This window comes from Ambystoma mexicanum, chromosome 8 (genome assembly GCF_040938575.1).
Source record: "Ambystoma mexicanum isolate Mex_15411 chromosome 8, UKY_AmexF1_1, whole genome shotgun sequence".
Lineage (NCBI taxonomy): Eukaryota > Metazoa > Chordata > Amphibia > Caudata > Ambystomatidae > Ambystoma > Ambystoma mexicanum.
In genome coordinates this window covers 1201595084-1201622717 of record NC_090929.1, presented here as the reverse complement: position 1 = coordinate 1201622717, position 27634 = coordinate 1201595084, and the positions used below count along the sequence as shown (strand labels likewise).

The 27634-nt window shown below is 46.1% G+C and overlaps 1 protein-coding gene across 4 annotated transcripts in view; it reads right to left on the bottom strand.

Annotated features, from left to right (window-relative positions):
- The window catches only part of PRKG1 (protein kinase cGMP-dependent 1), a 2834149-nt gene that overhangs the window by 1467657 nt on the left and 1338858 nt on the right, over window positions 1-27634 (bottom strand). The gene's annotated exons all lie outside the window — the stretch shown is intronic.

The window sequence follows — 27634 nt, the reverse complement described above, 5'->3', positions numbered from 1 at the left end:
CACACCTCATGGTAAGGGGAGCTACAGCAGTTGTACAGAATGCATGGATGACACGTAGTAAAGGTGCACAGTCTGGCAAAGCCACACCGCATGGTACGGGGGGCTACATCAGGTGTGCAGGTAGATATAGAAGTAAAAATTGGTCAGGGAGAGATTGTACAGACATCTCCCATGCAGGGTCCATAACACAACATAAATGCATGTAGTATCAATAGAAGGCAGACATGGGGAAACAGTGGGTGATAGTTTTAATTGCTGGCAAGTTACAGCCGCATGGCATGAATGGAATATAATATGGCAGGGTATACCGCCGAGCTGGGTTCATAACAACATAACAGGAAAACATGGGGAAGCAGTAGACACGGCTACCAATTGTTAAAAGCAAGAGATGCAGAGACATATATTTTTAGCAGTTATAGCGTAAACATAACATTGAAGAGGAAGTGACAGGCATCATCCGCACTCCAGCCACCCCCTTCAAAGTGCCAGGAACGTTCACGCCAAAATATGTGATGTATGAAGAACAGATAAACCAGCAGAGAGCCGCAGTTGGGCTCTGCCCAGTGCCTATCGGAATAACAGCACCTATTGAAGTACTGACACCTAAGCAAACCTGGACATTAAGGGACCCACTGAGAAATCCATATCGACAGACACAACAAAAGGACATTTGCCAGAATGGAATACCCAAAGAAACCAAGAAGATACTAAAAGAAGACGACTGGTGACATCATGAGAAATCAGACTGACGCACATATAGAATATATAATGACCTAAGAATGATGCTAAAGAGACTAAATAACATGATAAGTAACATCTTGAGCCTAAGGTGAAAAAGTTGATCCCAAGATGAAGAAACTTATGCCATATGCCCGATGAAGACATTAAGTCAGTTAAAACGTGTACATATGCAAGAAACCACAAGAAGCAAAGAAATTGTGAAGCTTGCTTACACTTAGTAGTGAAATAGATTGCGGCAAGCACCAACTATACATATATTTACCTCAAAAGCACTTTATAGATGAGTGAAAATCCACTACTCACATGAGCAGAATTGAATAGAGGTTACTAAAGGCCTCAAGAGGAGAGGGCCGCAGCAAACAAGTCAAGAAGTAAAGACAGAGAGAAACCCCTCTGAAGATAACCCTGCAAAGAGGCCAAGGTCATATCAGGCTGGAATAGGCTAGCAATGCCTACAGTTAAAGAGAAGAATAACAGAGTCTCCTGGTCAGCAAAGTCGAGATAAGCCGCAGATGGTATATGACTGACAGAGTTAAATGAAATACACAAAATTGCATGAAGAAGAGGCCGATTTCACGGTGTCCTAGTCACGTGGCAAGGCAGACAGAAAGGGATGAGACTTTCACACCTACGCATGGAGCTTTGTCGTACCAATACTCCTTAGCTTTCTCAGACCAAGAAGCAGTCTCAAGGCCAAACTACAAAGCAGTAATTGACACACAGCCACTGAGGTGGTGTCTGGTTGTAACATAAATGGAAGGGAAGCTGGGGTGCAGGCTTACTCCCTGCACCTGGCTAATTATTCTGCAAGCGCAAGTGGAAAAGTATGTGTGAGATCAATGCCAACCCAATCATAGTGGACCATGTAATCTAGGGTCCTATAGAGAGTAGAGCCAATGGGATGTCGTACTTTTAGTGAGGTTTACAGTGGACTGTTTGAAGGAAGGGCTTAGTTGCCCCACCTGACATTAGTATCCAAACCCCTCTCCCCGTTACCATATACAGATATAGTACCTATGATAAAGTTACCTTCCGATAGCTAATCAAGTTGCATGTTAGGTTTTTATGATTACATGTCAATGATGACCAGTTTTTGGTATAAATGTTGTGATGTTTCTGAAATTAATTGGAGTTTAAGCGAGAAGGAAGATCAGGCAGTTGCTGATGCTCATTGAACTCCCCGTTTTTTGTACTTGTCATTAAATGGACTCCCTTTGCCAAACTATTGAGATGTCATTATTATTTGATGCAAGAGTATGAATCTGCATCCCCATCTATCTCGAGGATTCTGCTGCTCATCTTAAAGGGCTGGGGGAACCAGTCTTATGGGCCAGCTGGGGTCCATCCAGTTTCACCATCATTGCTAGGTTAAATCTGTCACACAGTGTAAGTGCAGGGAGGGAGCAAGGCATAAGCTAGGATAGTTGAATGGTAGGGTGGATAGAGCAAATATTTAGTTTAGTCATTAGTGATAAGAGTGAGGTATACGCCAGTATGTAATGGAGTGGGGCTCGGGACACACCAGAAAAGCTGCACCCTTAGTCCGGGGGCTACATCGGATGGGCAGAGCTACCTCGAGATAATGATGATAGTCCATGGTTGTGAGCTTCTCGGGCTAAAGCTTGTCCCAAGGAGCGGCTGCACGACCAGCCAGGGTTGAATGGTGAGGTCACTAGGTCAGCTTGTGGGATGCCTGCCATGCTGAAGGGCTTTCTGGAGTAATGTGTAAGAAGCTGGTGAGAGCCGATCAGTGGGGGTTGTTTCTGATCGCAGATATATGCTTTAGGTACTACTAGAGGGCAGGAACGCTCTTTACATTCAATATCATTGCTGTGACTTTGCAGAAAATGACACGTGATGCCTTAATGGAGGTCAGAGGCAATATGGGGGGGCAGCATTCTGGAATTGGTGTCAGTGCATATAGGGGTATTCGCTGATATGCCACACAGGGCCAGACAGCAATTGGCCTTAAGCTGGGGCATTCTGAGCAGACCAGCTTTGCCTGGTGGCTCCCGTGGAGAGGACCATGTGAAGTGAACTGTGGTTTTCTGCATCCTGCTTCTTCTGGTGGGAAAGCAGGCAACGTCGTGGTAAGGGCAGCTCAGAAATGGTGATGGGCATTTTTAAAGTTTGCAGTCTCCGCTCTGTGTTAGAGCTGGTGCTGCTCGTCTAACAGAGCCCAGCAGGGCTTAGCTGAATGGAAGGACCAGCATGCCTGTGCTGCTCATGGTGGTGTTCAGCTACCAAGTGGGGCCAGACGGGAAGCAGCATTAAGCTGGGGCTTTGAGAGGGGGCCGGATTATGTAGTACTTTTTTCTGATTCCTGTGGTATTCCCCCGATAATGCAAAAAAAAAAAACCTGCCCCAATATTACCCCAATAATGTTAACAAACTACACATGCTGTGGCAATGAACTAGCCATGCCTGTGGTAGTCCCCTGATATTACTCCGATAATGCGGAAATGCTAAAAATCAACAACTCTTCCCTGCCCCCACAGGCACTGACCAAGATCCCCCTCCTCTTTCCATGGTCCCCCCATTCCCTTCAGTTGCTTTTTCCCTCCCTACCCCTCCCTACCCTTCATGCAATTTCATCCTTTTTCCTCCTCCAAATAGCTTTTTTTGCATTTTTCATTTTCGCATTCCCTTAGTGTTACTGCAGTAATTGCCAGCATAAAGCAAAAAAAAAAAGAAAATGGTGACTTTTCATTTCTGAAAGGTCTCTCTAAAGCAAAGCACCAGGGCAGACATAGCTATATTTTTGGAAGAAGGGGGTACGCGCCCTTCTCCATTAAAGATTTTTCAAATTTGTGATTTATGTGCTAAGGCTTGACAAAATGTTGACTTTTTCTCTATGGGGAAATTAATGGAGTAGGCTGAAAACCTATTATTAACTTATTAATGTATTAACAAATTGAAAATGTTCAGTCATGGGGGGTCCTGTGACAGAATTCTTGTTTGGAAAATATCAGCCGAACCTGTCCACCAAGTCAAAAGTAATTAGTAATAGAATTTTCGGATTTCCCATGGCTCCTGTCACTCACCTTAACTTTAGGGTGGCAACCGCTGCCCTATAGGATATATGCACTACCTTTGTCCCTCTGTCTCATTCCATGTCCCAGTCTCTCTCTGTGTGGGAGAGAGCCCCTTTGTCAGCTGCCTGTTTGCTAGGGCCTCTCCATCCACTGCGGACAGGAGCATGGTCAAAGAAAAAACACAGATGTCTTGCAGTGGAGCGAAATGGGGTGCTGCATTTTTATGTTTAAAAGTAGAATGGCAACAGCAGGATAGAGGCATCACCCAGGTGGGAACCTGCTTGGTTTTTGGAAACATAAATTGTCATTGCTTATGTCTTCGGGAAAGTCAAAATCGGTTTCATGTCATATTTGGGAGATGATAGGGTTAAAAACAGGCTCTGCAGGCAGTGCTGGCAATCTGGAAGACCTTGTTTGGAATATATTTTAACATTTTCTACTGATCAGTCAGTGGCCAGCATACACATTTTAAATATTACATTGGTATTCAGAGAAATAAATTAACATCATTAACGTTAACCTGTGTGTGACACTTTCCAAGAAAGAAGTACATATTCAGTCACAAAACAGTTTATTCTCTGCAAATAAAGCTATTTAAAAAAGTGAATGATTTAATTATATTAACATTATAAGCTGCCTATGTTTAACAATGTACATTTCTAACGATCAATACCTCTATATAGTCATAGGAAGAAGGTTACACTTCTCTTAAAGATCAAATCACATTACCAAACCTAGAACAATCCTAAACATGTTTTTAAAAAAAATGAAATACAAATGATATATATATATATATATATAGTAGGTTTGCATTCCAAGATCAACGGTTTGGTGCAGTCCTATTCAACTCTTTTGAGAAAAAAAAAAAACATAAGGTGGAATGAGATAAACAGAATGAACACGGTGTCCTGCTTGCTTTGTATTAAATTAAAGACCCCTTTGGGGACATAAGAGTGACCAAAGACCGTGTATTTCACAAAACTGCCTGTGTTAAAATGGTTGTACACTTGAATCACCAATTATATAATCCACAATAAGCTTGGTGCCAACCCTGACAGGTTGCAAACATGAACCATATGCACTCTTTTGGACTGCCTTAGCAGTTAGCTATGAGAATATAAAATGGCTGAGCAAGGGTCACTGCCTCTCGTTTCTGGAGATAAACAGAGAGACCAACAGCATTTTAGAAGAGCTGACTTAAAGCTAGGCAGTGTACATGCACAGTCCTAGTTGCGCACACATCTGTAGAGATGTTTATACATATAACATAACAGGTATATTTGTAAGGCACACTTTCACCCCCGAAGGGGCATCTTGGCGCTAATATCAGATGTTTATTGTTACCCAACTTAATGGTACTCATTTTATCGACCTCGGAAGGATGAAGGGCTGAGTAGTATACTTTGTGCTCAAGATGGAAATACCTGAATTACACCCCACCTATCAGGCGCCGAGACATATATTTCTCTGGCTGATAACTTAAGCCATTAATGTTATTGAAAAAGTGTACAACAAATTCTAAATGACCTACAAACGTTCAGGCCGATTCATGGAATCAATGTGCGCCGAAAAAACGGCGCACGCGTGCGAAAACGTGCGATTCGCAATGAAATAGCGAAAATCGCAGTGCAAGTGCGATTATCGCACAGAAAACATCGCACATCAATTCATGGAAGTCCGTGCACGCGCAAAATGTGGGATGTGCGCTGAAAAAGTGCGCGGCGCATGCTGGCGCACAGGTCATCGAACGCCGTGCGATAAGGCCACAGCAAATTCACACATAGCGCGGCGCACATAACAAAAGTAGGCGTAACACGAGGCGTCACACGCAGAATGGGGAACAACTCGTGAAAATGTGGGCGTCACGGGGGGAAGTACAGGAGGCAAGTGCGCAGAACGCCCACATGCTCGCCTGCAACACCTATTCATGGAATCGAATAGGGAAAAACAGCGCACGGCAAAAGACGCGCACAGGCCCATACATGTCCGCCACACGAAAGCAGGCGGTAGCGTCCCTGCGCAGGAAAAAAATGTGCGCCAGAGAAGGCCCACACGCGATCGGGCCTGGGGAAGCGTGTGCGTGTATTTCAGAGGTGCGCGAGAAGTTTCACACGCGATCGGGCCTGGGGGAGCGTGTGCGTGTATTCCAGAGGTGCGCGAGAAGTTTCTCACACCCGATTGGCCTGAGCGCGTGTATTTCAGGGGTGCGCGAGAAGTTCCACACGCGATTGGCCTGGGCGCGTGTATTACAGAGGTGCACGAGAAGTTCCACGCGCGATTGGCCTGGGCGCGTGTATTTCAGGGGTGCGTGAGAAGTTTCACATGCGAATGGCCTGGGCGTGTGTATTTCAGAGGTGCGCGAGAAGTTCCACACGCGATTGGCCTGGGCGCGTGTATTACAGGGGCTTGCGGGTGTTTTCACACGCGATCGGTCCTGGGGGAGCGTGTGCGTGTATCTCAGAGGTGCGCAAGAAGTTTCACACACGATTGGCCTGGGCGCGTGTATTTCAGAGGTGCGCGAGAAGTTCCACACGCGATTGGCCTGGGCGCGTGTATTCCAGGGGTGCGCGAGAAGTTTCACACGCGATTGGCCTGGGCGCGTGTATTTCAGAGGTGCGCGAGAAGTTTCACATGCGATTGGCCTGGGCGCGTGTATTACAGAGGTGCGCGAGAAGTTCCACATGCGATCGGGCCTGGGGGAGCGTGTGCGTGTATTTCAGAGGTGCGCGAAAAGTTTCACACGCGATTGGCCTGGGCGCATGTATTTCAGAGGTGCGCGAGAAGTTTCACACGTGATTGGCCTGGGCGCGTGTATTTCAGAGGTGCGCGAGAAGTTCCACACGCGATTTGCCTCGGCGCGTGTATTTCAGGGGTGCGCGAGAAGTTCCACACGCGATTGGCCTGGGCGCGTGTATTTCAGAGGTGCGCGAGAAGTTCCACACGCGATTGGCCTGTGTACGCGATTCCATTGGACCAAAGGCCCTGACAGCGCAGGCATGTCTGTGACGTGACACGCGTGGGCGTGTCCCTGTACCCGGGGGAATGTTACAAGACCAAAAAACTGCACGTCCGAGTGTCAGCCCGCGTAATTGGAGGATAGTGCCTCAGTGCGTGTACGCGGAAGTGACGTTGGACGTGTGGTGCGGTTTAAAAGGTGCGTGTAGTACGTCATTTCCTTGTACGTGCTTCCCGTGGAGAGCGAGTGGGTGAAATCTGTACTTCTTGTCGGTTCACACACGATTTACTTCACAGCGTTTCTAGTTCGTACTCCCTGTTACCTCTGTCAGTATTTTTCTGATTTTCTCTTCAACCTGTTTCCTCAAACAGCGTTGACTTCTCCTTTTGTCCTGTCTCCTCAGACAGTGTACAATTCTTCTTTTGGCGGGGGTGTTGCCAACGCGCACACGCGCGTATTTTTCACGCTCTTTTCCCAGGCAGACGGTGAGTCGCGCACGTATTTACCAACTGTGCTAGCCCCGTGTGTAGCGTACCCCTTCAGAGGTCATTGTAGGCTGCGTGTGACACGCATACATTCATTTTTGTGTTTCTGGGTGCCACAGCGTAGTGCAGGTTCCTTTTCCCACGCACGTGGTCTACGAGGGGTCGCGTGCACGTCATTTTCTGTTTTAGGGGTGCCTGTGCGTTGCGTGACCCGTCATCTTTCCCCAGGGGTTCCATACAGCCTTGCTAGAGCACTTGGGTACGAATTCCATCTAGTACCCTACCCCTTTGACCCCCAATTGCCCAGGACAATTGTCCACTGCAACTCCCATACGCACAACTCCATCAGTGCCATGGCTGGGAGGCGAGCAAGTGGTAAGGGTGGCAAAGGTGGCCGAGCCTCAAGAGGTGGGCGTGGTGGGTGCGGTAGGGGACGTGGCCAGGATTTGCAGACTCCCCCTAGCCCCCCACGTGTGGAGGACCAGTCAGGGACACACATCCCCCCCTCCCCCATGGTTGAGGGAAACGTGGCTGACACCATCCCTGCTCAGCCCTTGTTGGACCGGCCCGTTGTGGCACCTGACCTAGCACAGGGTGACTCCCAGGCTGACTTCCAGGTCGCCAAGTCTAGGCCACGGGTGGCGGCGCAAGCCAGTGTCTCCAGGCCACGTGGTACAGGGGCAGCCATGTCATCTGCTGCCCCGAGTAGGCGGGGTGGGGAGGCTGCAGGGGCAGCTGCAGCTCCGTCCACCCCAGCTCTGACTCTCCCAGCAAGGACAGTGTTGGTCCCGGTACATCAGACTGAGCTTCCCCCTGCCATCATCAGACTTCAGCTAATGCCTGCAGAAAGTCATGTGGTCAGTGTGCCATCGCACACTACTACTACACAGTCCACCGGTGCTCCTGCCTCTAGTGTCCAGAGCGGCGTAGGGCTCTCCGGATCCCCACCACCCACAAAAAGAAAGAGGAAGAGTGCTCATCCAGTACAGGCTGATGACCCCGACACGGCTACATGGTCCGGCACGCCAAGGAAGCCTAGCTTCAATGATGCCGAACTGGATGCACTTGTGCAGTATGTGTCCGAACATGACGCCGAAATGTTGGTCACTTCAGGGTGTAGGATTACACCTGCTCGACGTCAGGCACACTGGCAGTCCATCGCGGACAGCATAAGTGCCCTTGGGTTTATGAGGCGCACAGCTGTTGAGTGCTACAAGCGCTGGACGACCTTAAGCGTAGGGCAAAGAAAAAGCCGGCCTCAAGTCATGCCGCAACTCTGGTGACTGGAGGTGGGTCTCCACAAGAGGACATAGAACTCACTCTACATGAGCATGTTGCTGGGACCTACGTCACAGAGGAGCAGATCCAAGGTGTGGGAGAACTGCCAGATTACGAGGCATTGTCCGGTGAGTGCACATGCATGTGTGTGTGATCCATGTGTATGTTGTTTGTGGGAGGGGTTCTGGTTGAGTGCCAGGTCAGGGTGTGTTTGCCTGAGTGTTTTGGCCCACCCATGTGCTTCATCCAATGCATTCGGCGCCCCGGGATTTGGGTATTACAGTATCCCTTCTGGCCACAGTAGGCGTTTTGCACTACATCGCGCCAGTTGCCCTTGAAGTGGCATCTTGCTACAACATTGTTCCGTATTTAGCTGTGTTCATTCAGGCTGATTGTAGGAATTCACCTGGTTCTACTGCGCATCACTCTGCCCTATTGTCACATATATGACATGCCTATGGTACATGCCCTCTGTGTGATGGGATGTGTCATGTATGTGTATTGGACATGCCACTCACAGGCCAATGTGTGATGGCACTGCTAGCCAGCATGCAGCTGATGTGTTGCTCTCCCATCTTGGTGTCATCAGTGTCTGACATTTTCCTCCCCTTCCAAATCATGGACAGTGCATGCATGGGAGGGTTATAGTCATGTGGGACATGTGTAAATCAAGTACTGGTACTGTAGCTTGTCTGGCCTAATAGCGTGCCATGGTGCTAATGCCTGTTTCCATTTTTTGTCTTTCATGTTTTTGCAGAGGATGACGCACCTGATGCTGTTGAGGGAGAGGAGATGGTGCAGGCCCAGGAGGGATCTGAAGCACGACCAGGCACCAGTGGGGGACGTTGTTTGGTGGTGGGGGAGAACCCTCTCTTGCTGCAGGCCATACTGTCGAGGGGTATCCCTGGCTGCACCTCCTCAGAACTCTTTTCAGGTGTTGATTCGGATGAGGCCTATGTGGATTCGCAGGTATGTGTTCATGGAAGGGATACTGTTCTGTCCGACCCACCTGCACCAAGGGTAGAGCCCACTATGGGGATGTCAGTGTTGGTAGGTGCGCCTGTGGTTGTTACGGATGCAGGGCCACACTCTGCAACATCTGATCCTGTTCCTGGGCCAGCGGTTCAGAGGGGAAATGCAGTCCTGCAGCCTCAGGCAGTGCCGACACAGCAAGGCGCAGTTCGCCTTGCCCCAGACAGGTGTGGTGCCCGCCAACGCGGTGGCCGTCTGCCACCGGGCAATACCGCATGGGAGCAATCCATTTACGGTATGGCCAACCAACAGGCAGCATCATCAGAAATGATTGCTCAAGCCATGGAGAGGGTGGCCACTTCCATTGTCCCCCCAGAAAGGCAGATGGAGCTACTACAGCAGGCAACAGACTCCATTTGCCAATCAGTCAGGGAGGACATGTTGGCATCCAACAGGGACAGACAGGCGGCCCTGGACAATCTGAGGGAATCAATTTCTATAGATGCCCAGGGATAGAGGGAAGCCCTGAGGGGAGAGGTCCGGCACCTCAGGCAGACTCTTGTGGACCTTGAGGCTTCCACTGTCACCAGGACGGAACAGCTGCTGGAGCGCGTCACCCGTACGCTCTCAGCAGAGATGCAGGCAACTCGGGCGGAGGTCCGGGCAACACGTCAGGTGTTGCATGGGGATCTCCGCACCATATCCCTCCAGAACGAGGCCTTCCACACCCGCATGCTTGCTGCCATGGAGGACCAAACTAGGGCTTTGCGTGGGCTGCCTCCCATAGCACCACCACCCCCTGTGGCAGCAGCAGCAGAGGTTGAGGAGAGCGAATCCAGCAGTGAATCTCCCACTATTAGGTAGCCGTGCAGGCCATGAGCCCATGGAGGTGTTTTTTTTTTGCAACATTCACGCAGGTGGCTGTTGGTGGGCACCCTCTCCTAAGACCTCCTGGGTGGCCTCCCTCCCCCACCCCCCTGGCCCACACATGGCCATTTTTGATTTTTGATTTTTGATTTTTTGTTGCAGTGTGTTGCCTTGTGTGGCTCCTGTGGGCATCCACTGTATTCCGGCTGGGCACATGCAGGCTTGTCCTGAGTTTGGGTTAGATGCTTGGGTTCGTGAGACACACACCCCTCCTGCTTCCCGTTTCCATGGGCTTGCAAAGGGTGTGCCCAAGTGACAGTGACTTACACAGTGACGTTGGACTCCCACGACATGTGTGGGCAGTCTGTAGTCAATGCTGTGTATACATTCCTAGTGCATATTGTTGTTGTATTGTGCACTGCATGGTGTATTGATGTGTGCTTGTGCATCCATGTCTCCCTCCTAATTTGCAGGTTCATTCATCATGTCTTCACAAGGCCGTCCACTTTGGAGATGGAGCTCATGTTGTGAGCAGTGGACTTCCAGATGTGCGTGGCAACAACACTGTACAGTTGGAGGTGGTGGATGTGCTGGCATTCTCATGTTGTAAGACTACGTATCCTTTGCCTTAGTACTGTCATGTTTATGCTATGTCGATTGTATTGTGGTAAATATTTGGTCATGTGTGTTGTTGTTTCTACATTTATGTGGGCATATTGTGTGTGGCCAGTTTCCATTAGGGACACTGTACTTTGTGACACGTGTCATGTTTGGGGGATGACTTTGTTTGCTCTCACATGGCATGTCATGCCATGGTGTGTTGGGTGGCGGTGCTGGGGAGGGGTTGGGTGAAATGGCACTGTTGTCATGTTGTGTCTTGCAAGGGGGTAATGATTTTAGCAGCATAGAAGGGTGTCTTTTGAACACAGCATTGGTGGTGTTTGTGTAGGTAGGGAAGCACACAATGGAACACTTCCAGATGTACAATCTCAGGCTGGTATGGTTGTGACAGTTGACTGTCCATTGACACATCATAATTGTCAGTTACAATCATCATTGATTGTCAGCTGGTATGTGCCAGGGCTGTGTGCACTCCACAGGGGTGTGCTTTTATGTGAAGTAATTAGCCACGAGCTGCGTACGGGCTGCCTCACCCCGTGCCCTTTCCCCTCCCATGCGCAGTGGGCATGCATGTGGTTGGGGATGTGGGGGCACCACCATGTCCACGGCCAGGCCCCGGCGTGTTGCAACGTTGTGCAGGACACATGCTGCCACTATGATCCTGCACACTACTGGGGGAGCGTATAACAGCTACCCGCCAGAACGGTCAAGGGAGCGGAAGTGTGACTTGAGCACTCTGAATGTGCGCTCCACGATGCCCCGGGTTGCAATGTGGGCTGTGTTGTATCTTACCTGGGGTGGTGGGGTTCCGAATTGGCGTCATCATGTGGGTGCTGAGAGGGTAGGCACTGTCCCCTGGGGAGGTGGTGATGGGTATCATTAGTGGGGTTGTGACTTTACTCAGTATCTGACATGCATGCATGCGCAGTGGCATTTATACTCACCGAGCAGCCATGTATCGCCATGCCGCCCAGCTTCTATGTCCCGGTTTAGGGTAGACATTCTGTAGATGAAACTGTCGTGGGTGGAGCCTGGATAGTTGGCGTATACTGAGGTGATGATTCCCTTGGCATCACATACTACCTGGGCGTTGATGGAATGCCAGTGCTTGCGGTTTCTATAGATGTGCTCAGTTGCCCTGGGGGGACGTAGAGCCACACGGGTGCAATCAATGGCACCTAGCACTTTGGGGAATTGTGCCACCCTGTAGAAATCCTGGGCAACAGCCTGCCTTTCTGCAGGTGTTCTGGGCAGGTATATGTGCCTGCGGACTGATGGGCGTGCAGTGATGATGGCCAAGACCTGGTGTAGGCAGCGTGACTGCGTGGCCTGTGACACCCCCCCCACTATGGCACTTGTCCGCTGAAATGATCCAGTGGCCAGGAAGTGCAGTACATTGAGGACCTTCTCCAGAGGGCTGAGTGCTTGGGAGCACAGGGTGGTTGATGTGAGGTCATCCTCCCACTCACTGACCAGGTCGAGTATTATGTGAGGTGGAAACCTGTACCTCCCATACACATGGTCATCAGGCATCCCAAAAAGGCTGGTTCTGGGTGTAAAAATTCTGGCCCGGACTATCCTCCTCCTCCTCCTGCGGTATCCCACGGCCACTGCTGCTAGGAACGGTATGTTCATCCTGGCGTCTGAGCTTGTTTGTTGTTTGCGTGCACTTTTATGCTGTGCGGGTGGACGTATGCCTACTTCCTGCTGGCGTACGTGTTTCCGGATTGGCCACGTTCGATTCCATGAATACGTGTTGTAGGCGAGCGTGTAAAACTTCCCACGCAGCCCTGGAATACCCGCACCCAGCCCAATCGCGTGTGGGACATCTCACGCATCCCTGAAATACACGTACCCCGCTCCCCCAAGCCCGATCGCGTGTATAACCACCCGCAAGCCCCTGAAATACACGTACCCCGCTCCCCCAGGCCCGAGCGCGTGTGGAACTTCTCGCGCACCTCTGAACTACACGCGCCCAGGCCAATCGTGTGTGGAACTTCTCGCGCACCTCTGAACTACATGCGCCCAGGCCAATCGCGTGTGGAACTTCTCGCACACCCCTGAAATACACGCACACGCTCCCCCAGGCCCAATCGCGTGTGGAACTTCTCGCGCACCTCTGAACTACACACGCCCAGGCCAATCGCGTGTGGAACTTCTCGCGCAACCCTGAAATACACGCACACGCTCCCCCAGGCCCGATCGCGTGTGGTACTTCTCCCGCACCTCTGAAATACACGTGCCCAGGCCATTCGCGTGTAGAACTTCTCGCGCACCCCTGAAATACACGCACACGCTCCCCCAGGCCAGATCACGTGTGAAACTTCTCGCGCACGCGTGTTCCCGACACCCGTAATACTCGTTCCCCGCTTTGCGTTTGCTGTTTGCCAGTCCGGTAAACTGGTACAGGGTTGGCGCAGCCCTTTGCGATGGTTTTGCGATCTTGATGGCTTTTCCTTGCGCGAGGGCGTTCTTGGGGGCGTAACTGGCGCTGCTGCAGGGTCACTGCGCCACTCTGCGCCACGTCTGCTTTTGGAGGCGCGAATCCATGAATACACTGTGCGCGGAAATTGATTTTATCGCACGTGGCTGGAGCAGACATTCGCACGGGCACGCTGTGCGCCAGCCGCGTGCGACACTTTTGTGAGGAATAACATGAATCGGCCTGGTTGTATTTTGGGCAAGCAAAAGACAACAAATGACAATAATTAATATGACATATTCAACCGAAAACAGGAATCTGTCATGCCACCTATTCATTTGGTGAGTGTCAATTGACTCATTTATGGATTTTTTTTCAAATTTAATTAAATGTATGTGTAAATAAGGAAAAAAGGAAAATCGCAACATGCACTTCTTAATGCATAGACTCTAAGAATACTGAACCTTTTGATTGCCTAAAATGCACACAATCAATACCATCTTTCCTTCAAACCACCAATCTGTCTGACCTTCTCCCTATACCCTTGTCCTGCACTCAGGGCATTATTTCACAACAGCCATGTGGCATGGACATAATGAAGTATGCATGCTTCAATAAATGACAATACTACATCGATGCTGAGGGCAGCCAGGTGCTACCCTTACTCTAGGAATATTTATACTGACATTTGTATAGCGTGCCAAGCCCAAGGGAATGTATAATATCATATGGCATGCATCGTATGCATAAATATATGCAAACTAAACAACCTTCCTAATCCGATTCAGCTAATGTGTATGTTTTACAATTTCTTGAGCAAAACTATGCATAAGAAGATGCTGCTCAGTATTACCAACCATCTTGCTGGTGATTCAAAATGTAGGCATCAATGGAATTTACGGTCATAAGTAACAAGAATCTAAGGCATGCCAACAGACCATTATTTAATGTCTATTTTGCTCTTTCTCCCAACATTTTCCTCACACGTTCAGAAATTGACAACAATGGAGTCAAAGGAAGTCATCAGGAGGAACTCAACAGAATTAAGTGAAGGTACCCATATTGAGGTGCAGTAGAAGATGCTATAGATACATGTATGTTGTCACTTTGTCTTCTTAGTGGCCGGATCATAGGCCTGACTTTAGTTCCTTCTCTCTTAGCCATGTCCATGAATAGAAATAAACGTTAATGCTAAGGCGAGGGCCCTCAGCAATAACATCATGAGGAGGCTAAAGTCCTTTCAAAGACATGTGGGCTGAATAAGGACCGATAAACGCTCAAATGCACTATTTTTAAGTGGAACTGATAAAAACGTATGGGATTCATTGAAAAAACGTTGTTAAAGGGACATTATGGTTGCAAGGTAAAATAAAAAAAAATAAAACATTTGCCAGTTATGGTAAGCCATTGTGGCGTGATGGAGTAAGGAAGCTGACCAGATGGTATAATTTTGGCTATATACTTGTATTCATAGTAAGGAGGAAAACCTAACTCTCCCTAACCTAGAGGGGTTTTCCCTGCCTCAACACGGTATAACTTGGGTGCTTGTCAGAATGGGTGTGCAGTCATAATGTCGACATCAATCAGGTCGACAGTCAAAATGTCGACAAATTAATGTCGAAAAACAATAATGTCGACAAACAAAAATGTCGACATTTTTCGATATTTTTTCGAAATTTAATTTATTGTATGAATAAATAAATAAATATATATATATGATGTGTTGAGTATGAGGGGTGGTTGGGGGGTGTGGGGGGGGCAGCAGGGGGGTGTTGGGTGAGGGGGGGTTGGGGGGGGACCCCCCCATAGTAAATACTATTTTTATTTATTTAATTATTGACTAAATAAATAAATATATAATTGTTATGTGTTGAGTATGAGGGGTGAAAGGGTGGTTGGGGGGGTGTGGGGGGGGGTGGCAGGGGGGTGTTGGGTGAGGGGGGGTTGGGGGGGACCCCCCCATAGTAAATGATCCTTTTTTAGGTTATTTATTTATTGAATAAATAAATAAATATATAATTGGTATGTGTTGAGTATGAGGGGTGAAAGGGTGGTTGGGGGGGTGTGGGGGGGTGGCAGGGGGGTGTTGGGTGAGGTGTTGATAGTTTTAAGGGTTTATAGTCATAATGTCAAAAAAAAAAATGTCGACATTTTTTTTTCGAAAAAATGACTTTTTACATTATAAGTATTTATTTTCGAGATTATGACTATAAACCGTCAGAATGTACATTAAAAGAAACCAAAATACCCTCTTCTGTCCAAACCCACTACTCTATGCCTACCACTAACAAAAAAAAACAAGAAGTAAAGGGCTCAATGAACTTCTGATCCAAGCCATCAGGAGAATGACTCCCTTCCCCTGGTGAAACAATTCAGTCTTCAGTTGACTTAACAACAGTCTCTTGCAATAGGGTCTGAATTACCAAAAATGCTGATACCAGGAAGAATGACTCTTCTCCTGGTCTATTGGGAAGAGATCTGGAGACTGTTCTTTGATTGTACTTTGGACAAGTCTTTAAAAGTCTCTTTAATTCCTCCCAAATATTTGTGAACAATAGAGTTAAGACTTTATCGACTATTCTTCTTATTACTGGAGCGTTGTCAAGACTTTTTATATCTTGACTATTGGGGGACTACTCCCCTCACATATGCTGGGTTTGCCACTGTGACGAGAGAGTTCCCTCGCGGCACTCTTGATATTTATGTTTACTTGTATCCTCACTGAGATGAGGGAGATTGCTCCTAAGGAGTACTTAGATCTTGGTTTCCTGAGTATCACCACAGTGACGAGGGATATTACTCCAGAGGAATACTTGACTCTTGCAGCTCTGTGTATCACTACTGTGATGATGGAGATCACTACCAAATAATACTGACTCTTTGGGCTCCCTGAACCCCACCCAGATTTCCTGTAACTCCCATTACCTGTATCTGCACTGGAGAGTGCTGTTGGTTTTTCCTGAAGTCCCAGGTCGCTGTTAACGCTGCCCGCATTCAGCGCATCTTCCTCCTGTCCTCCCCTCTGGTCTGTGGCTCTGCAGAGCTCTTGCTGCAGCAGTCTCAGCATCTTTTATGAACCACACGGGCCAACTCGGAGAGGTCCCACCACCGCTGGATTCTTCCTGCTTCTACAGCAAGTCAAATTCCATCCGGATTGCGTAGTCTCCCACACCCTCTTCCTTAGAGACTGACTGTCTCTCACTACTTCGGACAGGCTGGGTTTGACTTTTCAGGGCCCTGCAGGACAGATGCCAGATTTCTGGTATTAGCATACTTCATCAAAAGTCAAATAGACCTTTCCTATTTGACCAAATTTTTGTTGATCGTTTTTATGTTGTAATTCTGTCAAAATAAAATAAATATATATGTGGCGTGGGATAAGAGAATAGGTTAAGATGGGGGAAAAGGTGGGTGGGGGTCAGAGGTCTCATCCTGAAATTCCAGACAAAAAAACGACGCAAAAAAATGAGTTGGAATAGGAAAAGTTCAATGTTTTTCAGTCAAACAGACCTAAATCGATTTCCTCACTGCTATTCCTGCTTCTGGACATCTCTAGTCCTTCCTCTCTCTTTACTTTATATGGCCCAGCTCGTTCCAGCATAGCGTTAAGATTGGTTGTGCAAGCCTTTGAGGTTCTCTTCATGCCTTCTAGTGAACACCTTATTCCAGTTCATGGATAATCCCTTCTAAGGGTGTTCTGTATGTTTATTTGGTTCTTCATCAGCTCAGTCCTATCTGACTTTGTAGATGCAATAGTATAGTATTTGCAATAACATTCAGTAGTGGTTTCAGGATGGGAGGTGGAATGAGTGGTTTCAGATTAGGAGGAGGAATGAGTCAATTGCCCCCATTTATGGAAACAAGGGTTTAGGGATGTCTTCACAGGACAGGAGTCCTTGTCCCCATGAGGGGAGTCTCTCCCTATGAAGTCATCATGCTTTTTACCACCTCTAGAGAGACTGTTGTGTAGCAGCCTCAACACCAGAGTCCTATAGGGAAGAACTCCCCTCTGAGAAGTGACAAGATCCTGTAAATTGTCACACTATGCAACCATAACTCGCACCACTGCCATGTGCTGCTAATACTAACACCCAGGACATCAATGATGACTTCACAAATGGCATCATTGGTGATATCCCATGTGACATCAATTCTGATGGAAAGTGCCTACAAAGGGTTCTGTTTAGAGTGTTGATAGCAACATATGAAGGGTGATCGGGAGTCCCAAGATAGTGCTTGTTCTGCCTGAAAAATATACACACACACACACCCACCCAATGTGGGCAGAATGGCATGTGTGCTTCGAGTTGGGTTCAATTGCCCCCTCCCTATTTGTGATGACCTTCTAATAATGCATTGCAGATGTCCTAGGAATAATGCTAGCTATCCAAAGATATAGGCCCTGGATTTACAAAAGTGTTTTACACTAGTGCAATCCTTTTACACTTTGTAAATCAGGTCCACAATTAACTGGATTTGGGTTTGTGAATAAAATAACTATGAATCACAATAACCTAAAGCATTCAATCATAGCATGCCATGCTCTTCTTCAGATATTATCTGCTTGATATAGTGTCACTATATAATCTGAAGCTATTATTGTACCATTTTTGAAACTCTCCATAGCCATTGTAGTGTATTAGCATGATGACATAGGAGGTGCACTGCCTAATACATTGTTGTGGCATTATATGGCTTTGACACCCTTTACAGAATATTGAGTTCATTCCAGCCAATCAGTAATGCTGAATTTCAGACATTAACCTCTAATAGTGTCCAGAATGTGACCCTCCTTTTGTCCCACCACATCCAAAGTATTCTATGTCCCACCACTGCCCATCTTTTTGTTTCCTCCATAACCACTCCCAACTCCCCTGCTCACCTTGCTTCCATTTCACACTCGACTCAAATTCACCACCTCTGGTCTGCAGCTTGCCTTTCCATCTTCAGTAATCAATGGCCTATGCACAGCGCGTGTTGTCCTGGTGCACTCTAACCTGCTCTCTAGTAAATATTTCTGTGTGAAGCCGCTGGCATTTGATGTCCTATTTCCTCTCACTGTGTCACACTACGAAGCTATGTGGCATGAGACCACAGCTTTATCCTCTCCTACATGTGTACCTCTTGTCTTGGCACACAGCTAACCATGCAGGGTGCTAAAAGCTTTACCATCATTGGAGTTGTGCAATACCAGCCATTCTGTGCTTCGCTCAGGGCCATTAAGTCAACCTTCCTAGGAACCTAATGATCTGCATTGCGCCCCCTACCAACTCCCAGTCTCTGCAACCTAATCATGTCGGCCTGGACGTAATCCCCCCATCTAATGTGGGAGGGAGAGGAGAGCCTCACATTTTCTGGTCAACCTGCATGCTTACCATCAACTAAATTACCTCCCCAAAAACAAGATGCACAGAGATGTTATTCTCTCTGAGGGCATCATTTGAAAAGCCGATTTTAGAGTAAATGTTATTAAATGTATTTAATGTAATTGTGTTGTTATAACGCGCCTAATACCGTACCTGAATTTGGTTTCTAAGTGCGGATCCGGGATTTGAATCGTGGTCTTGCTTCCAAGACCAGCGCATTGCCCCTGTGCTATCCTCCGTTCACGAGGATTTTATAAGAAAATCACCCTTTTAAATCGCTTAATTTTTAAAAAAGTTATATTATTTTTCATTTGAAATATGGAATACATGTGGCACGGCTGATTCCCCAAGCCCAAGAAGTGAGTCACACATAAGGAAATCGAGAGATGTATTAATACATTGTCATTGATACCAAATGTTTGAAGACCACACTCATGCTTACAGGCTTGGGTTGTGTGAAGTCTCTGTCCTAAAAGCGTTGATGGGGAGGTGAGCTACATGTGGTGGAGTGGGGCAATGATGATGCCTCATGTTACTTAATGAGGAGTCACAAAGGCATTCTATTTATAATGCCTACATGTCATATGTAGGCCATCAGTTTGAAATGTGTCTGTATTAAGACTGTAAAATGCAACTATTAATAAACATTCTTACACTATATAGTGAAGGATGAACAGAGGGAATAGCAAGGGCATTCCTTACAGTGCTTTGAGAGTTCAACTAGTGAGGTCATTGCTGTCAAGTGAATCAAAGTGACACTGTGACACCACATGCAATCGATTTCAATAAATGTCCCAATACGAAGCAGGAGCAATATAAAGCACTAACTGCTAGGGCCTATCGTGGCAACACACTAACTGCGAGGGCCTACGCTTTCGCCATGGAAGTGGTGTTAATGAGTTTCTCTGTTCATGTAATGTCCTCTTAACTCATTGCCAGTGGTTGGAAACCAAATTAACCTTAAATATTAAAGGGATCACTGGGGGTAGTTTAGTCGCAGGTCCTCGACTCCACCAGGTGTGTCTCTGCAGTAGTAGCAATCCAGCAGTCTCAGTAGTTCAGCCAACTCCCATGCCGCATTGAAGGACATGTGCTTGGTCACAGTTGACTCAATGTCCCTCTACTGGTAGGGAAAAGTAACTGAGCGGAGAATTTGCAGCTGTGGTCATGAATTGATGTGTACATGAACAGGCTCTTGTTATGGCGCCCACCCCCTCCTTCCCCTCCTCTGTTTATCCTCCTTTATATCTCTATGACTTCTCCAACTCCAGGGCCTTGACAACGCTCTAACATGTGTGAAATGCATTTGCGGGCCGTGCTATGTTTTTGCAAAACAGCACAAAATAACTAGTACTATTATTGACACCCTGGTGTGGCGCCCCATACAAATGGTACAACGTGGAAGACATTCATGTTGGCTTTGAGTTTTCCTTGAGACGGTGCATAAATACATAGTACATGCAGATTGCGACGCAGTGACATATTCCTGCTTCAATTAACACTCTTTGACGGCAGCATTCAACACTATCAACATCTTTGGATTCTTATCACAGCGGGTAATTTTGCAAAAGAAATAACCTCAAATTCATCTGTTTCGTGATTGCCTGGTGGGTTTTAAATAACTGCGTCACTAGTTAAACAACAGTACGCTCTGTGGGAGAATCTGTTGGAATATGGAGAACGTTAACTGTTAAGGAACTTGTCTAGTTTGAAAGCCTGGTGCAGCTTAATTATACACACTGCTGATATGCAGTATCAGTTGTCAAAATGAAGTGCAGTTGCATGATATGAATGTGGGAGGCGAGTAGAACCCTCACAGTATTCTAAGAAGAGCATCCCGTGTGCCAGTTGCTATGGTGATTCTTAGTGTGGTGAGCTCGCAGAGCATTGCTACTCCAGATATGAGACACTCCAATTAATCACATCAGGGGTTTGTTAGCGACCTCCCTGTCGCAGCTGAAGCTGAGAATGGGCCCACCTAACCTTCTAATTGTGCACATAAGCTTACTGTGAAGTGTGAAGCATTATAGCTAGTGAGGGGGGTGGGGGGTGTAAACGAGGTTCACCCCCGTGATTCCTTGGGCATTGGATCACTTCATGGAGCGATAATTTCTTCGAGTGAGCACATAGAAGGGGGATTCTTTTGGGTGTCTCTGCTGTGGTCCGCATTGGTAAACCTTTGCTGATAGACTATGCTGAGGAGGATGTTATCATAGTGTTTAAACAGATAGAAATCAATCGAGCATGCATCACAATGGTTTACTTTATATAGATCAATCTCTGTGTGCAACATGAATATTGTGCTGGCAGAAATGCACTAAATAGCCAATAGGCTATTTGGTGGCTTTATGAACATACTCATGCTTCTCTGTGAAACCTTTGCAGTATTCAGAAATAGTATGACAACTATCATGGCCACCTTCTGTCATACCGAACATTATAGCTCGAAGAGACGCCTTAAGAATCTTGCAACAGCGTACATATAGATGGAACGCACCAATTGTTGAAAATTAATTTTGTCACATACTTGTCTGCTGAAATTAATGAACAGAATAGACACTGACATGAAATTCGACAGAAAGTCAACAAAAACGGATGGCGACAATTTGCGCTAATTAAAATCTACTTAACTATTCTTATGGCCCATTACTTGAATATTATTCGCCCAGAATTTTCTTTGTAGAAAAGGAATTACACTTTTAAAGAACATTTTAAAATATACTATCCACTACGCCTATCTGATAATGTCTTCTAAAAGGGTATATGCCTTCTGTATGTTGATATGATGCATCCCATGTCCAGCACAGTATGACTAAACCGTGTGACTTTTCATTCTAAATCCTGATCTGATTCCTTCTGTAGATCTTTCTAAAGGCAGCTTAGTCACAGTAAAAGCGGAGACATTCTTTAAGAAGTGCCTCTATTTATTTTCTTGGTGAACCTTCTAAAGTGGATCTTCATCAAATGTTGGTATCAATAACCGACAGTCAACATGTATTGGGCTGTAAAGAGTAACGTGCTAAGCCCATTACACGTCATATGTGTGATCAGTTGATTTATAAAGGTCCAGAAACAGGCACATGCGCCCTGACACCCGACTCTGCCTGCACCATAAAAGAACTGATATTATTCTCACAGCAAATCCAGTTACCACCCCTTCCAAAGAAAGAAGACCATGTCACTGTGACTCCATTTTACCACTGATGGGCAGATGGCTCACAGCACCCCTCAACATTCTGCCTAACTCATTCAATGTTGTCTTTACCTGGCACTCCACTGGTGCGATGGCTCGAAATGGGCCATTTGAATGGCTTTGGTGAAGAGTATTGTTACATACAGAAGTATCACTGAATGGATGGTATTTATTACTCCCAGATGGCTTTTTTTGTGCCTGGTAGCATCAGATGGCGAGTGATGACTGAAGTAAAGTATGGTGATGGATGCTTCATTATTATTAAGTCAGAGATGAACAGTTAAATGGATGGCTTACCTGACAACTGGGATGGACAAGGAGTTGGGTAGACATTGTGCCGGCTGGCGAATAGACCGAGAGATAGATAGATAGATAGATAGATAGATAGATAGATAGATAGATAGATAGATAGATAGATAGATAGATAGATAGATTATACCTATCAATAGGTAGATAGTTATCCATGCATATGACTACTATTTTAATTTCGCAAAATGTATGTATTGCTTTTATGATTTATACAAAACATGCACATTTTGATTAAACTCCTAACAATGAATACTTAAAAAGGTTTGTCTCTATCTATTGGCTGGACTTACATGGGTTTGCTAGATGACAAATTAACCATTTCAATTCAGATTATAGTGTATTGATAAGAATGCAATTATTTTCCCAGTAGTTTGCATCTGTGCACTATTTATGTAGCTTAAGAGTGTATCTTGTAAGGCAGGCTGGCACAGCAGGAAACAAGACTTCTAATCTGTCAGCATTCTATATTAATTTCCCCGAAGGTGCTGTGAGAAACCCGAGGGTGTTCTCAGGTGTAGACTCTGGGGATTCTTTGTTCAGGTGTTCCAGGGGAGACCCATCGCACTTGGGTCCCAACCATGGGGGTAAACAAGCGAGGAATAATCTCCTGGGCTGGGTGTCCTTGGGGACTGCAGGAGGAGCCCCCTCGGGCAAGACATGGTATACCATGTGTAGCCTGTTTCCCGATGTCTCCCTATCCACACCCCCTCAGTCTGTATGGGATATTGCCATCAGGATCCCATCCTACCGCAATACTTTCCCTTAAAGACACAGAAGGGGAAATCAGGATCATCCCTAAACTGGCGCGTGAACTTCTCCTTAAAAATTATGAGAAAGTGATAGAAAACCCATTTACCCACAACCACATATCTACCCCCTTTGTCCTGACGCTAACGTACATTATTTTTACATAAACCCTTTTAGATACTACAACTCCCACAATCCTTACTTCCAATCCCGAAGTCCAACTACTAGACGGAGGAAGATCAGGAACAGAGCATGCAGATTACTTCTGATGCTTTTCAATAGCTCTGTCCGGTAATGAGGCCAGAGAAGGTCAGGCCTCCCATTTCAATCCTCCCCAGCAGAAACATGTTAACTTCCCCACCCGGGAAAAAAGGCCGAGCACACAGGTATACTCAGAGCAAGGCTGGGAACGAGCTGGGAACTGCAGAAGAAACAAAAAAGAGTGAGGGAGATGTCAAAGGGAGCTGCAGAAGAGCCGCGAGAAATCCCAGAGATGCCAAAGCCCTTGGAGGGACTGAGAAGAGAAAGTCATGCTGGGTATGGCGAGAGAGCAAGAGCTCTGAGGACTGAGGCCAAGCATGCAAAGGAGGCCATATTAAAAGCCCGCCTTCCCCCTTTTCTTTTGAGAATCCATTCCCCTGTGGTTTGGAAAACACAGGAGGGACCGTGGGTCAGAGAAAAAGGCCAAAACTGCCTATCCCCGTGAGACGCAGTAATCAGAAGACATCAAAAAGAAAGCTAGTGAAAGCTATGAAGCGGAAGCCCCTTTGAATCTACTAACCGCAAGGTAGCTAAAAACAAGATATCCACTGTTGATAGTTAAGCCAGCAAATACAATGTAGTGGAGCATATGCGTGTGAAGAGAGGGAACGTGGTGGAAAGGCTCCGAAAGAACAGTACATATTCTGAGAGTTGCCAGCGTGGGATTGAAAACCATGTAAATGTGTATTCTACTATTCAGAAACATTGTGTGTTAAATTAAAAGTGTCAAGGCAATATTCCCCATTCAACCGAAGTGATTCAAAGACACAGATGCACATTTAAAGTTAAAGAACAGCAATTTGAATTAATACAGTAGAACTGCATTGGGGGACTTGTAGAAAACAGCCAAACGACTATATGAAAAAGGACAATGTGAAACTATTGGAGAGGGTTTGGGACTTATGGGTGAAGAAATGAACTGTGATGCAAAGTAACAGAGTGATCCTGCGAAGGGGAACCACATTATCCTAAGTCTCTGTAAAGCATGTTTTGAACTGTGTTGAAAAGCAAACGTGAGGTTAATGCAAAAGGGAAATCCATTAACCAGAAGGCAGTAGTCTCGAAGTGGACAAGCAAGGAAGTAAAAGAGTACTGCCATCTCGAAAGCCTTTGACTAATGAAAGCAAGGAACTTGGGGAAGGGAACCCCCCGAAAGTGTTCAAAACACGAGCAAAGACAGGCTTGTGCCCGATGGAGGGGAATCTGTGTGAAACTGAATATTGAACTGTTTAAAAAACAAGTGCCAAAAATGTTTTGAGTCTGACAGAGGGAAGCCTGCCTGAAAGTGTAAAAAGAAATCTGCAGGCCTGAGCCCGACTGAGGGAGACTTGTGTGAACTGTGAAAAAGGTATTGAAGGCCTGAGCCGACTGAGGGAGGCTGATGTGAAAGATAAGAGGTTGGAGAGCCTGACTGAGGGAAACCAGTGAGATTGTGAGATTGTGAGCGGCTCGAGCCTGCCTAGTGAAGCCCATAATCTTGCAACTACAAGTATCAGAAAGCATCAGGAGAAAGTGAAGGTAACGGTTATCAAAGTGGTCAGGCATAGTCAGAAGCCAAACCTATTGTGTCTGAAAAGTCGTTGACAAAGAAAGCTTGGGGAAGGGTATCCCTGAGACCTTTGTGAAAGATTATGACTATTAAGGTTTTGTTTCAAGATCAAGAAGTCTATTTGTGAAAAACATTTGCATCCTTTGTTTTTGGAAAGCCCAAACTGACATTTGATTATGAAAGAAGTCTGAACATTCTGTTGACTCGCGCCAGTAAGACAGTGTGCGCCTCACTGGGGAAAATGGTGAAAAATGTTGTGTACATTTTGCTTGCACCTTTTTGTATTAGAATTAGGGAAGGCAGTAGGTTTAGAACCTTTTGTTTGGACTGCAGTGACTAGGACTGGTTTACTTTTACTTTATGATCAAGTTTACTCCCATGTTCGATTTTGGGTCAGTTAGGAAGTCTCCAACCCCTTGCAAAGTTTTGAATAAAGCTGTTGAACTTGCATCTCTTGTTTGCGACTCTCCTCTTGATACCATGAGTTTCTAACAGTAAGAATAACGATTTTGCACCATCAGCTCTTCAACACAAAACAATTAGATAATTTACAAGAGATATAGCAAAAAGATCCATGTTATATACATTAGTAAAATGCAAAATGCGAGCCAAGGAATGATCTGATATGATAGGATGAGTCATTTATAAGGCATCAAAATAAAACCAGCCACTTTGTATGGCAATGGGCTTGGCAACATAATCTAAAAAAAGAAAATTCCCTACTGCGGGTGGTGGGAAAAAGGTGCTCTAGCAGCGCATCCTTTAATTTTACCGAACCTCTGTTGCATCACGAAGAACACTTCACTGCACACCAGTAGACATGGGGTCTAAATGTTCTTCAAAAATGTCTTAATATAATGATAAGTACATTAGTTAGAGAGATTGCAATAGTTTTTGTCGCACACCAAGACAAGACATTTTCACATGTTCAGCAGATATTCAATATCAGCTGATTGCACCAGTGAAAAATATCCATGTCACGGGTTAGGCCCTAATGCCACACTGCAATAATGGTACCATATACAAATAAGAAGAACATGGCATGATATAGAAGCAGAGAGATAGTAGAGAAATTGGCACGCTCTCAAGGGACATTTAGTATTTGTCAATGGGCATCTTGTATATTGCCAAGCTGACTCTGAGTGTCATAATCCCCAGCAACTAGCCTGGTGAAGGGCTTAGTGCACCATCTTACTGTTGAGAGGTCACCTAAGCTCCAATATTGTACATCTGTGTCACCGTGAGGCATGGTTTGGTTTATGAGCCAATCACTTTTCATGGAAGCCTTCAAGCATTTATTTGTGTTTTATTTCATCATAGTAAAAGAATCCATAGCGGGCATGTGTTTCGCGCCTTTGCAGGTTTTACAAGTCTTCAATGTGCGCACAATTGGCACAGGTGCCGCCTTGGGGGCATGCTGTCTGTGGCCAGTGTGTCAGCTATTAATGCAGGCTGGTGTCATGACCCTATTGTCCTGATATTCCTACATGGCCCAGGGCGAAGGAAGGTTGCTGCCATTTAACACCTTCCTCTCCAATACCGTTTCGTGTGTTCAAGAAGGAGATTTCGAAGCTCCATAAATAACTCCAGCCTTCCATGAGTTTTCCAAAGTTGATAATCCAGGTTTGCTTTCATGAAGCCGTTGGTAAATGAATAAATGCATCCATGGACTGAAAATATGTCTTACTTGTGAGTACTTTATTGCACCAAAAGGATAAACTTTATATCACTACATTTCAGAGTGATATTGAACAAAATCCATGGTAAATAATTAAATCAGCACTCTGAGTAATACAACACCATAGAATACTGCATACACCGTGCATTACTTTGGAGCACAGACAGCTTGTGCAGTGTGTAGCAGAAAATGCAGATGGTTGCAATATGAAGAGGGCTGCCTTTGTCCCCACTGCACTTTCCACAACATGTAGTTGTGCGATCTGCATTGTGTGAATGAAGTATGCCCCAGCCTTTGTATGTAGCGTGACGGTGCCCAGGAGCATGCTCCACCAGTACACACATCTGACATTCTGAGATTATCACTGTGGCAGGGGCTTCGCCCACAGAGCTATCTTATCATCATCCCCAGCACCTTATATGGCATACCTACAGCATGGATGTCTGTTATTACTGCAATGGTTTGCACATGAGTGCAATCAAATATTAACAGACTTGCGCTTTGAAAACTTTACAAACCATTGAAGACAAATTGAAACCCAATAGGATGACGGAGGTATTAGAATGACTTGCATTGTGATCTGAAATGCACGTGCATGGTTCACGACTTGCACATGAGTGAATAAAGTTCCATTGAAAATAGCCAGTGTAAGAAGTCCAGGCTACAGTGCAGTCCTATGAAGCCAGGAACTGTGACTGCTAAGGCAGCCATGTTTAAGATTAGGCATTGCATTGTATATGGCATCATCGATGACATCACGCAATGCATGAAACACATGCATGCAAAGGATGTTTGCAGATGATATAGGTCTAACTCCATGTTTAAATAAATAACGTACAGACTGTCAGACTCTTAGTAAAATATATTCTTTGATTGTTAAACTGTTCCAACAAAATAATCCCTTGTTCTCAAAGGAAGAGGATTATTTTATTAGTATCCATGTATGATGCTAGATGTGTTTCTGTTTCATCGAGTAACATCGATGTATCTTTTGTAAAAGTCACGGTCCCATTGTGTAAGTGTTTACAAGGAAAGAGTGTGTTGTATCCAGTAAGAATGTGCCTTTAAATAAGGAATCCTTCATCAATGCCCCTGCAAGATGAAACACAATATCACAAGTTCACACAGTGCTTCATTCCAGATAATTCCACTTC